General features: G+C 38.7%; 1 protein-coding gene across 2 annotated transcripts in view; it reads left to right on the top strand.

Moving 5' to 3' along the window:
- The window catches only part of EPHB1 (EPH receptor B1), a 429,850-nt gene extending 416,302 nt beyond the window's left edge, over positions 1 to 13,548 (top strand). For both annotated transcript variants that reach the window (XM_060768006.2, XM_067465922.1), the window contains exon 17: positions 13,132 to 13,548. The gene's annotated coding sequence lies outside the window, so the exon portion shown is untranslated. The remainder of the gene's footprint in view (positions 1 to 13,131) is intronic.
- The last annotated feature ends 450 nt before the right edge of the window (positions 13,549 to 13,998 follow it).

Raw genomic sequence — 13,998 nt, 5'->3', positions numbered from 1 at the left:
AAAAAACATTGCAAAAAAGAAAAAATCCAAAAGAAAAGTTCCCATTCCTGTTCCATGCCATATTTAAATGCATATTGTGCTTAGCAGGTAAAAGCAGGGGTTTTTGCTAAAAAAAAAAAAGAAGAAGAAGAAGGGATGAAACATTAGACTCAAGAAAAAGGCAAGGAGGACATCTCAGATAAATGGCAGCTGTGTAAGCAATGGGTTCCTTCAATCTTTTCATAGTATCACTTCAGCCTTCTTTGATGTTTTTTTCTTTCCCACTGTATGTGCTGTATCTCATATATCCTCCCTCAGCCTTATCTTGGACCACTCAAGATTTAAGTCAACATATTCAAAACCAGTACACACTCATTTTAGGAAACTAAAGCTCAAGTTATGGCATTTGGAAATATAATTCGGAATGGCTTTAGCATAACATGAGAGTAGGCTCCTCCTGCTACAATGTTTTGATCTTAGTGTGTCACATCTGTGGGAACACTTAATGGGTTATTCTTACAGGACCTGGAAAATCATACTAGCTTTTAAAAGGAGAGGGAAAAGGTGTGTCAGGAAACAATAGCAACAATGGAGATGGGGTGGTAAACATATGAGGCAAGACATGCCATTTGCCATCTCTTCAAAAATGAAAAAGGAAACATACAACAAGGCAGTGAACTTTATGGAGTAAAATATCCATTACATGTCCCTAGAAGCTTGATTACATATTGCACCCATCATGTGAAAAGAAGACAGACTGTGGCAAGTAAGAATTATGAAGGTGCTTCGAGGGAGTCAGCTTTTGAGGAAACCACAGAAGTGTTTTCCTTGGCATCAAGCTAAGTGTGTCCAACAGAGTTTTCTTTGTCAGTATCTCACTCAATTATTCCATTTCTTCTTACAGTTAGGAGAAATTAACTGGATGAGATAATGAGAAGAAGCTGTTGGATAGGAGTGATTATTTCTCCCTCAGGTTTGAAGGAAGCCTAAAGACCAACACTTCTAAACTCTTGATGAGCATTAGCTGGCTAAAGGGTGCCCTTAGAGTTCTCAGTTACTGCAACCTGTTTACACCTCATATGCTGAGTTTAACTTGTAGCCCAGTTGAGAATCTCAGCTTTTAGTGTGAAATCAAAGATTATTTTGAAAAGAGCTGACATTTCCTTATAAGGTTCAATTAGAACCCCACCACCAGCATGCTTTTTAAAGCCATGTGTACTATTTTTAGCAGACTGAAGAAACTCAACTTCAAATACATGAAAATTTATTTGAGTGAGCCCTCCACATTTGTGGGTTTAACTTATGCAAATCTGATTATTCACACATTTGATGAATATGTTCTCATTAAGAATCTATAGATTCTTTAGGGGGCTGTATGGTAAGTTGACCATAAGGCTGTCCCGGAGTACCTAGCAATTCCTAGAGAGTTGTTCTTTTAGATTAAATATAGCATTTATATTTGCATTTCCCCCACTTTTACAGTAGTCCTGAACCCTAAATCTGTGAACTTGGAGGTTCTACTAGTAAATTTGTAATAAGAAGTTCAGCGAACAAATTCGTGGCAGAACTACAAAGAGCTATTAAACCTTATATTTTCAGAATTTGATCTTATGTTATGCTAAATTACCCCTCCTGTGGCTTTACAATATAATCCTCACCTCCATTTTTATTTCTCTCTCCCATGAGCACAATATGCCCATACTTTTTGCTTCCATTAGAAACATATCACCCTGGGAATAATAGTACTCAAGTTAGCTAGGTTACACCATAAATGAATTTGTCCCCTTGGCTTCCTGATTATCCTCAGGGGTCTCATTAGGCAACTGAACCCTTGTTTTGAAGGTGGGGAGAAGGGATGAAAATGATGGTTAACATCAGTGCAATTCTCCATGCTAATTAGCAATGAGTGGAACTGACAGCATGAAATACAGCCCATGCCAAGAGCTATGCTGCAGAAGAAGGATGCCTGGAGAGTATCTTATCTAAAATGTAAATTGTGCTTCCCAAAGACTATCAGGAAGATGAGGAATTGGTACAAAATGCCCCACCATATCCTCAAATGAGTAATAATACTCTGCAAATGTTATTAAAATAGAGTAACATTTTCAAGAGGAGCTTAAACAACATAATATTGGTTTTGGACATATTTTATTGCAGATTATTTCCTTGTGAAGTAAAAAGCACTAATTTACTAGGAAGAGACCCCAAGATTCAGCATTAACAGAGAGATCAAATCTTAAGCATGCTTTTTTTGGAATATTTCCAAACAGAATTAGAACACAGTGGATTCATGCAATTGTATGCTCTAATGTACTTTTCCTCCTCTCTTATAGGCTCTGAATTTTGGAACTGGTGACAGTCTAGCAAAGCAATTTGTCCATTTTGCTTGCAAACTCTTGTGGGCAAAAGCATTGACTAGCTAGCTTTCTCAAGGACAGTTTCCACTCTCCTTATTTTCACCATGTTTTACTGACAGCCTTCATGCTCCTTTCTTTGGAGCAGGCATCCTCAAACTCTGGTCCTCCAGATGTGTGGACCTCCAGCTCCCAGAATTCCTGACCATTGAACAAGATGGCAAAAATTTCTGGGAGTTGGAGGCTCAAACAGCAGGAGGGCTGCAGTTTGAGGGCACCTGCTTTGGAGGATTAGCATATCTATTTATTTTGTAAGTCTTTCTAAAGAAGAAACATAGAAAGAAATCATTACAACCAGTAACCAGCCAATAGGAAGTATGGAGAATGAGAATGTGTATATATCTGTCTTTGCATAGAGTGGATCTATTAAGAGAGATGACTGGAAGAACAAATTTATTAAGGGAGTATTCCACTGAGGTGCACTTGAACTTCAATTCCCAGCTGCCTTAGCTCCCAAAGTGAATGGTGTGAATGCAGAGAATTCAACATCTGAGAAACCCCACAGTTTCTACTCTTAAAGACACCCCAGTCCGTCTGAGTTGCCCAGAGCTTAATAGAATCTAAGCACACACCTGAACCCCAAAGACACTCCATTACAATGGGACTATTTCTTTCTGTGTATTTTATGTTAAGCCTGAACTTGCAATCCTGTAACATACAGAACGTGTTTACTAAGAGTCACATCTTTGCTGCTCTAAACAAAGATGATGGCTCTTCAGAATGCCAACATCTCACTTATTTGTATAATATGTACATTTCTTGTGCTTTTGGTTTGCTTCCCTTCTGTGTCTCAGTTTTACTGAAAATGACCATATTGTCACTAAGCCACCATTAGGTCAAAATGAGTTTCATAACTATGAAACATACACTTAAAATACTATAGCTTCTTAGAAATTGTGAATGTATTGAAAAGGTTACATTTTATAAGAGGTAAAATGAATAATTTACCAGAGCCTTTCATCATATCTGTGGTTGATTACTGTTAAATCTCCTAGACATTAAAAAATCTGAAGTATCAGGAACTCATCAAATTTAGAGTGGCTGTTGACTTATTGAAAATTGTCGAGAGGTGAAGGAGAAAATCTGGTTGCTGTACCAAAGCTTAAGGATTCTTCATTCATGGCTAGCTCCCTTCGTAATCCTTATCATTGTCTGAACCTAGCATTAAGCTGCCAGTTTGAAGGAAGGAATTGCAGGGTGCCTAGTTTAGTACATATAGAATGGTTCACGAGAATTATGTGATTTGTTTAGGGAAGAAAATCAAACTCTAGGATAACACAAACCCAGCTGTTCCTGATGATTAGTGGGATACAAATCTGTAGATTGTGGTGCAAAGGTTAGCCTTAAATCCCACAGTGTGTCTCAAAAACTTTAAAGAGTAGAATTACATGTTCAATCACAACAGTTCTTCAAAGCTTAGTAGTCACTTTTTTTGCAAGCATTTGTGAATTACAGAAAGATGCATGTATACACTTGTCTTTGCTTCCTTTCTACCTAGCGAATTTTCTCTCTCTTCCTGTCCCTCAAAAACAGGGTTTCTGCCTTGTGTTTGCATTGTAAATATGAAATTGGAAGTGATATGAACAAGAAGCATCTGCTGGGGGAGTAGCGGGTCTGAATAGGACTTGTTCGTCTGCTTCAAAATAGCTATTTCCCAGAAACAAAGATTTATCCCATGTCTATGTAGTCCAAATAAAATGAACTCATCTTGAAATCACTGAGAGAAGTCCACATAATCAATGGTTCTGTGGCAAAAGCACAAGGAGAATCACAAATTACTCTGGAGCTTCCAGGAATGACTCTCGTGTTTTTGATATGTAAACAGCTGAATTGGGTTGAGGTTTCATTCCAGGACCCCTGTGGATAACTAAATCCTTGGATGCACTTCCCATTGTGCAAAATGGCATAATAAAATGTTGTCAGTCTCATAAAATGGCAAAATCAAGGTTTGCTTTTTAAAGAAAATTAAATATGTTTTCAAATGGCTGACAAATGGTATAAAAGTATTTTGTGAATTTCTGGGTGCAGAATGTGTGGCTATGGAAGGTTTTCCACATTTTCAGTGGTTATGTGTTGATAGAAGCCTGGGTGCACAGAATATTCAGAATTCTGCATCTAGGATTAAGAATTTTCTAGGGGAACATCTTATGCAGAACATGCCTACATACACCAAAAACACAATCATTCCAAACTCTGGTGAGAAATGTGGAGGCTAACCTGTCATTGCAATCCTCCTCTTCACTCTGCAATACATTCAATGTATGCTTATCATGGTCATCTGAGGGCAGAGGGGGCGAAATCCCAAGTGGCTACATTCCCTCCCACGCCAAACCAGCATTGGCACAGGGGGAGCATGGCCATCAGCCATATGACCCTCCCTCATCCCCTAAACAACTTAAAAGTAGGGAGTTGCCATTGCTGGAGGCTTCAAAGTGCTCTGTTGCACTGAGAAATGATGCAACACACCTTACAAGAAGGAAAGGGGAAGCCGAAACAACCAGGGAAGCGATCCTGATAGTCAATCCCCACAGGACCCACACCTGCAAAGATCCAGAACTTACTGAAAGGTCTGAATCTTTGCAGGTGTATTTTTAAGTCCAGGGTAAACCTGGAAATCCAGGTTAAACTAGATTAGCCTGAAGTATCCGTTACACTTCAGGCTAATCTGGAAGCAATCACATTCTTTAGGCCTATATAGAAGGGTCTTGAGCTTATGCAGCCAGCCTTTCCATGCAAATAGTTTCCAACAGTAACCTGACTCTAATTTCAATGAACCAGTTGCTGAATTGCTGGTCAAATCTTGGTAAATCCAAATGAAGCAATTGGTCTAATTGGGATTAGCAACTGGATTTAGGGCATTTTGTGATTTGCATTTTCTTGTTCTTTTTTACTTTAATGCTCCATATTTCAAAAATATTGTGGGTGGCACATTTCCTTTTATGAAGATTGAATCAGGCTCCATATATAAATGAATTGCACTCATTATATGAGTCTGTATTAAACATATAATGCATTTTCAAACTACATTATATGGCAAAGTAGATGGGGCCTCAGATGTCTTCCAAATACATGTGTAACCTGGAATTTGATACAGGATATCTGCAAATAGAAAAAGCAGAAGGGAACCTGGCCTAACAACAAGAATGATGTTTCATGCTGCAGTTACTGCAGTCAGAATCCTGTTGGTGCACAATGCCGGAATAATAACACTAGTGTAGGCAGAAGGAGAAAAAGTAGCAGACAAAGTGGCTGTGAAGGAAATAAGCACTGGAAAAACAGGCAGTTTGGAGCCAGGTTTTGTCTGTCTTCCCTTGCTACCACCACATGACCCTGGAAGAAGTGCAATTGCTAGGGTGGTATACCAACAGGATTCCAATTTCTGTGCCTGACTTGTGTCTTTATATCTCTTGTTCTCTACCCATTTGTAAGTACTTCTGAAAATTAACAAGCTCTGTCTCATACACACCTGGCAGGGGAGCAGGGTTAACAGTATGCTTCAACTTTTTACTAGGTGATGGCCTCTGTTCAGAGAATCAAAGCTCCATTTGAGTTAATTGTGATTGTCAAATTATCCTCCTGTTAAGTGTGAAACTGCACTTTGCTGACAATTGGTGTCCCCCATAGAGAAGACATCGTAAGGGCAACTAGCCAGGAAGTGTTTGTATGGACAATTAGAAGAAACAGTGGCTGTTCTGCCTTGCTCCTGTCCCCACTCCTTCAACTTGCCTGTCTTCTAACCATCATTCCTCCATATTTTCCAGCACATTTTTAATTTACACTACCTTCCTTTTCATCTTTGTAGTAATTTATTGCAACGTAGTAGCTGGAGCCAGGTAATGTAGCATCTGTGCCCGATTCTACAAAGATACTAACTCTACATCAGACTTGAAGCAGTGGATGCTGCATGGCCTAGATATTATATGATGTGTTAACAACACTTTGGATTTTTATTGCATCATTTAGACTCAAATAAATCTTAATAATGTGATTTCATCACTATTAGCTTTATTGCAGCCCTTCCTGAAACTATTGTCTAAGTTTCAGGTCTGAGGTCAATTTAAGATTATTATATATGCTTGCTTCCACTATTCCTATCTATAAAAGGAATAGTGGAATATTTTTCTATCTATAAAAGGATATTCTTAGAAACTTGAGAATCTGCTATATGGTAAAAAAGCATCTCATTTCTTTAAAAGAGAGCTATAAAGGCTGGCTTAGTTTTAATCTAACTTCTTTTCTACCTTTTCCCACTTTACTTTTTAAAACATGTCCCCATAACTTCCTGCTTGATGTGTGCTCCACCATTTCTCAACTCCACCATATCATCAACCTCTTCCTTTCTTTTCCTTCATTCCTACTGTCTTCATATACCCTATCACCATTTCCTTTTCTCAAAACAAATATGTTCACCTTTGATCTTGGGGGAGTCATTAATTAACTCATTAAATTATTAATCTATTCGATTTCCATCTAGTTTATTTGAACATTGTAGATTTATCGATTAACATTGAAGTTAATCCTGCATTTTACTGGCTTAATTATTTCTGGTTGCAAGAATTTGTTCGGGTACTTTTTTCTCTGCTTGCCTCAGTAAAACATGATCACCTAAGTAAAACAAGGATTAGAACCAGAGTAAATCAATCAAATGGTTCTTTTCTAACTGTCTTGTAATAATTTGCCAGCTACTTTGTGGATTCGAACCAAGAATATTGATAGATCTTGCCCAGAATGGAATATGTGTGATGCTTTGAAGGTCAGCAAGAAGCCTTTGCATAGCTATGGATTTTAAAATGTTGGGTCTATTAGACCTAAAGACTTCTGCAGGCATGTATAGAAGTTGTTGGACTCTTTCTGCATAGTGTGTGGGGTGTGTGAGAATCTGCATAGTAGAACAATACATATTATTATTCTGTTTGTCTGGCTTCTGTTTTCATTCTTTTCCTCTGTATCGAACTAGACAGACAAAAGAGAAACGTGTTCTCTTACACTTTGTAAGATGCCATGTACTCTGAAGCATTGTAATAGCAATAAAATAATACCTTCCATTCATCTTATGAGACACATTTCATGTTGGGCATAGTAAAAAGGGCAACTTGTGCCTTTTTCAAACACAAAGATCACTAAAGGAGGCATGCATCCTCCATGTACACCTGTTTGATATTTACAGAAGGAATTTGATGTCGTCAATATGATTTGGAAAGCCATACCCTGGCCATTGTTCCTGCTGATACTGTCCAAAGCAATGATGGAATTAATGATATTATGTTTTATGACAAGACATTTTGAATGCAAGCACCATTGCAATGGGGGGATATAGGGCCTCATCACACAGCTGGTGGCAGCGCTCCTCTTCAGGGTGAGGCATGGGGTCCTTGTTTTGTTTCACCAGCTCGCAGGCTAATCATATGGAGAGAAGTGAGGAACATGTGTAGTGCATGTGGCTTCACTCCATGGAGTTGGCATGGATCTGGCAACACCCCATTGCCAGATCCATGTCAGCTCCATGAGGGGAAGCTCAGTGCACTACACACGCTCCTCTTTTTGCTCCATGTGAGTGGCCTGCTGGCTGGTGAGGCAAAACAAACCAAGGCAAGGGCGCCATGCCTTGTCCTGAAGAGGAGTGCTACCAGGAGTCATATGATGAAGTCCTAATTCTATCTGTGATCATAGGATACAAAAAAGGCTTTGGGGGTATGTACAGACACAGGCCATATCTAGATCATGCTAAAACCTTCTGATTATATCTTTACTTGCCCCTAGGCATTATTAGAGATTCACACTAATTTCAGCTGAGCTTTTATTAATTAGGTTTAGGATTATAGTATTATAACCCTGTTATATGCATGTTTTGCACACATACATAGTGTGATTCTCTGAAATCACATTCATTTTCATTTCCTTGTTTTGCATTTATCCGTCTGCTTTCTACCCTCACTTCTTTCCACTCCCCCTTTTTTCTGGTGTCTTCCAGATTACTAAATAAAAGTTTCATTACTACCTAGGTTTGAAAAAATGATTTGATTTCAAAAGATGATGAATTTTAACAGAAGTGAAATGTCAGGCACAGCAGGGACATTTTAAAGCATCAGTAACTTAGGATAGTGGAGCACAACCTCCAATATAATTGTGTTGCAGCTCCTAGTTATAGGGACACAGCGGTCAACTGCTTTGCTATTTAATGTGGTAGCTTAATGCTTCCAAGGTGCAATTGTATATTAAAAGCCTCCTTTCCCCCCTGATGTTACTAAATAATGGGATTTTGCTGCTGGGCTGCACTTCTCTGTTACAGCACAGGTAGTCGGCATTCACCGTGCTGCTCTTTTCAGCAGTGAATACTTAACTAGCTTTCACGACAAATGATATTTCTAGGGTTGGATCAATCTGTACATTGGGGTGTCTCTCAATTTCTCTTTTTTCCAATCATATTTTTTCAACAGTTTGGTGTATAAAAAGCAGCACAAAGTGTCTGCTTCTCATAATTTTTGTGCATGTCTTTGCCTAATACAGTGTTCTTCAAGCAATTTTCGCCAGTGTAATATATTTTGTGTGCTATTTTCAACAAAGGACACATATTTAGGCATAACTACCTGAAACATTGGGGAAAGTCCAACTATTAAAGGATAACAAAATGAATCAATGAATTCAATATTGATTCAGTATGAAATAGGTAGGTTTACATGACATTACAAACTGAATAAATTGCCCCCCTTCCCTAGATACGTCCACCTTGCATTGACATCATTTTTGTTATCTTTGTCATCTTTTTGTTATTGTATTTTTGATGAAGCGATCTCCCCATATCTGTTTCATGCTGAAATGGAGGCCATATAGTGACTCAAAAATTTCAAAACTCATGTGAATTTAACATTTACATTTCACAAAGTATTTGATTTTATTATTTCCTCTGAAACCCTACCATGCATTTGAAACTTGAGTGGTAGGTAGAAATAAAGGCTATGCAAAGTTGTTAGTAAAATGCATGCCGTTTGAGCCATTCATGGGCGAATTGCAAAGGGGAAGGAGGCAACCTTTGGACAGGGGTTATTACTGCTGCAACATTAAGCAAGCCCTGTTTTATTAAAGTTATGGCTCATGCTGGCATTAGGGCAATAGAGGTGTCAAATCTCCTGTTATTAACTTGACTGCCTAGAGGCATAGATTTCTGCAAACATATCCAAGAGCTAGAGCTAATCTCTATCACAGAGTGGAGGCCAGGGGTAATTACCTTGGCCTAGCATAAGACCAGAGGAGGGACAGTCAAGCAAAAATATAGCATTTTCAAAGAGAAAGGGGAATGAAGGACAAAGAAATAACGGCAAAGAATATCTTCCACCCAGATATCCTAGAATGGGACATTACACAATCTATATGGCCAAGGGACAGCTATGTTGCTGTTGCCATATTACTTATCCATTACAGATTGCTTTAATAGCCCAATCATAAAGAAGTCATACAGGGAGGTGAGGATAACGTCACCAGCCTCATTTGTTTTGTTTCAAATATAATGGATAACAGACTGAGAAGAGAGACTGGATTAATGCTGAGGGAAACTGTCCTGGGATACTTGTATTTTTACATGAGGAGTCAGAGCATTATATCATCAATCTGTATGCTACCTAAAATAGTAACAGGATTACCAGATAATGTGAGAGATGTCAAGAAGACATATAGGTTAGAAGCTGCTCCAAAGCTGATGTTTGAAGTAATTTGGATCAGGTGTGGTTTTGAGTCCTTGCTGATTCCACTCACCCTACCCCACCCCCCAAAAAACCAAGAGCTACATCAATTCAGAGTGCAAGATAGGCTAGAATAGAGTCAGTATAGTATGAGTCCTGCATTTGCAGGTGATACGTTCCTGAACTTTGCATGGATATGTGAAATTATGGATAATAGCAAGCCCTAGTGAAATGAAGATATTTTGGCCTAAGAGTACCATAGAGCCATGCTGAAGGATCTAGAAAATGCCTAGGGAAGACATACAACCTTCCATATCTACAGATTCTATATCTACAGAGTCAATCATCCACAGCATAAAAACAACCCCCAGCCCCACTCCAAAAAACAACCCTTGATTTTTTCCATTTTCTATAAGGGGTACCGCTTTACTATACCATTGTAGATTATGTACATAATGGGACTTGAGCATCCACAGATTTTGGTATCAGTGCAGTGGTGGTGTTCTGGAACAAAATCCCATCAGATACCAAGAGCTCACTGCATTTTGTTGAACATAAATGAATTATTCCTTGGATACCAGTCCCTCAGATATGGGGCTACATATAGCAGGATTGCAAGACTTAAATTTTGTGTGCTTGTTTGTGCATTTCTTTGTGCATATTATAGAGTCAGTATGATGTGGTAGCTTGAGCACTGGACTATGATTGTGACACTAGAATTGAAATCCTTGCTTGGCCATCCTTCTTGGGCAAATTTCTCTGTCAGCCTCAGAGAAAGGCAAAGGAAACCCACACCTAAAACCATCTTTCCAAGAAAACCCTGTGATGAATTTACTTTAGAGTCACTATAAGTTGGAAACAACGTGACTATGAGAATACAAATTTTCTTCCCAATATATGCATTCATGGGAGCCCCCGGTGGTGCAGTGGGTTAAACCACTGAGCTGCTAAACTTGTTGACTGAAAGGTCACAGGTTCAAATCCGGGGAGTGGCATGAGCTTCTGCTGTCAGCCCCAGCTTCTGCCAACCTAGCAGTTCGAAAACATGCAAATGTGAGTAGATCAATAGGTACCGTTCCAGCGGGAAGGTAATGGCACTCCATGCAGTCATACTGGCTACATGGCCTTAGAGGTGTCTATGGACAACGCCGACTCTTCAGTTTAGAAATGGAGGTGAGCACCAATCCCCAGAGTTGAACATGACTGGACTTAATGTCAGGGGAAAAGCTTTACCTTTACCCTATATGCATTCACACAGAACATAGCACTAATACAAATGCTAAGTAGTATGATCTTGCCAACTAACAAAGACTCAATGGCACCAGATTCTGGAGAATCTCTAAATGTTTGGGCATCATAGGCTCATTCACACTACTCAATCCTAGTGCAATCACTCCATTTTAATTACCATAGTTCCATCCTATGGAATCCTGGGATTGACAGTTTAGGGAAGGGCAGCCAAAGTGCTCCAGTGCCTCACTCAACTACAAACACCAGGATTGCTTTAGGTGGAACCATGGCGGTTAAAGTGGAATATTAGCACTATAATTGTGTAATGTGAACAGGTTTCAGCAGTCTCTTACACTATGTGTGGATAGTGAACATCTGCAGGTATACAAGTCATTTAGGGAGCAGAGGACATCCGATCTAGGAAGAATGCAAGATTTCCCTGCCTCTTTGAGCCCAACAAAGTTGTGATAATAATCATTTTAAGAATTGACATGTGAACAAAGAAATACTATTTAATTAATACCTGTGTTTAACAGGTTCATTAATCAATTCAATATGCATGAATTTGCACATGAATGATGCTGTTATTCTAGTGCAGTGGTTCTCAACCTGTGGGTCCAGGTGTTTTAGCCTACAACTCCTAGAAATCCCGGCCAGTTTATCAGCTGTTAGGATTTCTGGGAGATGAAAGCTAAAACATCTGGGGGCCCACAGGTTGAGAACCACTGCTCTAGTCAGTAGGTACTTTCTTTATAGAAAAATGCATATATCACTCACAACCAGTTATCACCTTAGGTTTAAACTACACGTTGTATTAAAATGTAGCACATAGATCTGTATGAGTTTTCTGTTTACTTATAAGTAAAAATGGCCTTGTAGATTTTTTATTTAACATGACAAGTAGTGTAATCATGTCAGAATAGGGGGTATGCTTTTTCTAAGATGGTGCATCTATAGGTTTTACAGTTACATTAAAATCATTTAACATATGAACTGTTTTTTTCTAAAAAGGTATCTTTCTAGGGAGTAAACAGGCTTTTTATGATTTGGTTCTGTAGTGTCTGGGACAGTTTTCCAGAGATCAGGTTGTTCCCCTTTAGACCAAGAAATAGAAAAGCATTTCTAGAGCCAGACCCAATATTTCAATGGGAAGAAACTAGTATTTTTAACTAGCAAACTGTTGCTTCTCCCTCCTGCCTTTCCAGCAGGAATACTGGAAGGATGATATACTCAGATGTGCTCTGTTACAATGATGTGATTGATCATTATGTGAATTTCCATTAAGTAAAATTATTACTAAATAAATGTCCTAAATGTCAGTGTGCACCTCACCCAGAGGAGACTTGCTGAATGATTTTTTTTTTCCTATGTGATGACTCGTACTCCACAATTGTATCAGTAAGTCTCCGTAGTTGGAATGAGGCAATAGGATTCAGGCCAAAAAGATCAGCTTCATATGGAGCACATTGAATGCAACAATACCTTCACTCCTAAAATGTAGCTACAATAGCAATGGCATTACAGGTGGAAAGAAAAAAACCTTGAAATTTTTTGCAGAAATTAAGTCCTGAACTGAAAACCACCTTCAAAATTGTACAAGTTTGAAGATGGGTTGCAGTTTGGAAAATAATCTTGTTTGCTTTACAGTTTGAGAAATAGTCAAGACTTTCTTGCAGGAGGAACAAAATCATTAAAAGTACTCATTGTTTCTTCCAAGAACATCATTAGAGGAGAATGACATCTCTAGGTAGCACAGAAAGTGTGTTTGTGTGTTTTGTAAAAGCTTATTTTCTGCTTCTACATTTCTGAATTTCACCTTTTTATCATTTTAGGGATCTACATGCCAGTATTTAATGCCAAAAGGCCATGGAAAGAGGCTGGTCCTGATAGCCAGGCTTACCACCAGAGCCACCTCCTCCTTTTCCAGCATCAAGATAGCCATGCCCTGTGGATAAGCTGTGATCTCCTGGGGGTGATAGCAAGCTCTTGAGAATATCAAGGACATGCCCTGTCTGGATGAGCCAAGAGGAGCCCTCCTGCAGCCTGCATGCACTGTCCCAGCCAACAAGAGGCCCCACCCTGTACATAGCCAATGAGATGTCTGTAAAGGATTGCACCCTCTTGTACATTCCCCTCTCTTTCCCTTTCAACTTGTTGATTGTGTCAAAATTGTCAGAGTTTGTAATAGTAACTTTCAGAAAATATTGTACTAAAAAGAAAATTGCACTCAATAAAAATCATGAAAATAACTGTGGCCTTTAAAAAATCTAATACAAAAGATTGAAGAATATTATCCAAGAAAGAGGCAAGATGGCCCCTCCCTGATCTCAGGTATGTTAACATCAATTATCAATTTGTAGGTGCAAGAACATTAAAATGCTTGTCCTACACAATATTTTGCATTTGGGTAAAATCACAAAGTATTACTTTCCCTTCTGAAGGATATATACACAATTCAGAAAAAAATCTTATTTTAAACAATATTGAAAAGTATGGCCCTCACTTCCATCTACTTCCAAGATGACTGAAGAGTATTTAGAAACAGCATATCCACAGATACTTCATATATGAACATCATGGTGATACACATACACATAAATACAAATGCACAAAAGTGCACATGCATCCAATTCTTTGCTTCTTTACCTAGAAATCATGGCTCCTACTGAATTTCTGTGGCAAGTTTTTAATGAAAGTAT

The sequence above is a fragment of the Anolis sagrei genome, chromosome 3, assembly GCF_037176765.1.
Source record: "Anolis sagrei isolate rAnoSag1 chromosome 3, rAnoSag1.mat, whole genome shotgun sequence".
NCBI classification, from domain to species: domain Eukaryota; kingdom Metazoa; phylum Chordata; class Lepidosauria; order Squamata; family Dactyloidae; genus Anolis; species Anolis sagrei.
This window is presented reverse-complemented; position numbering and strand designations above follow the sequence as displayed.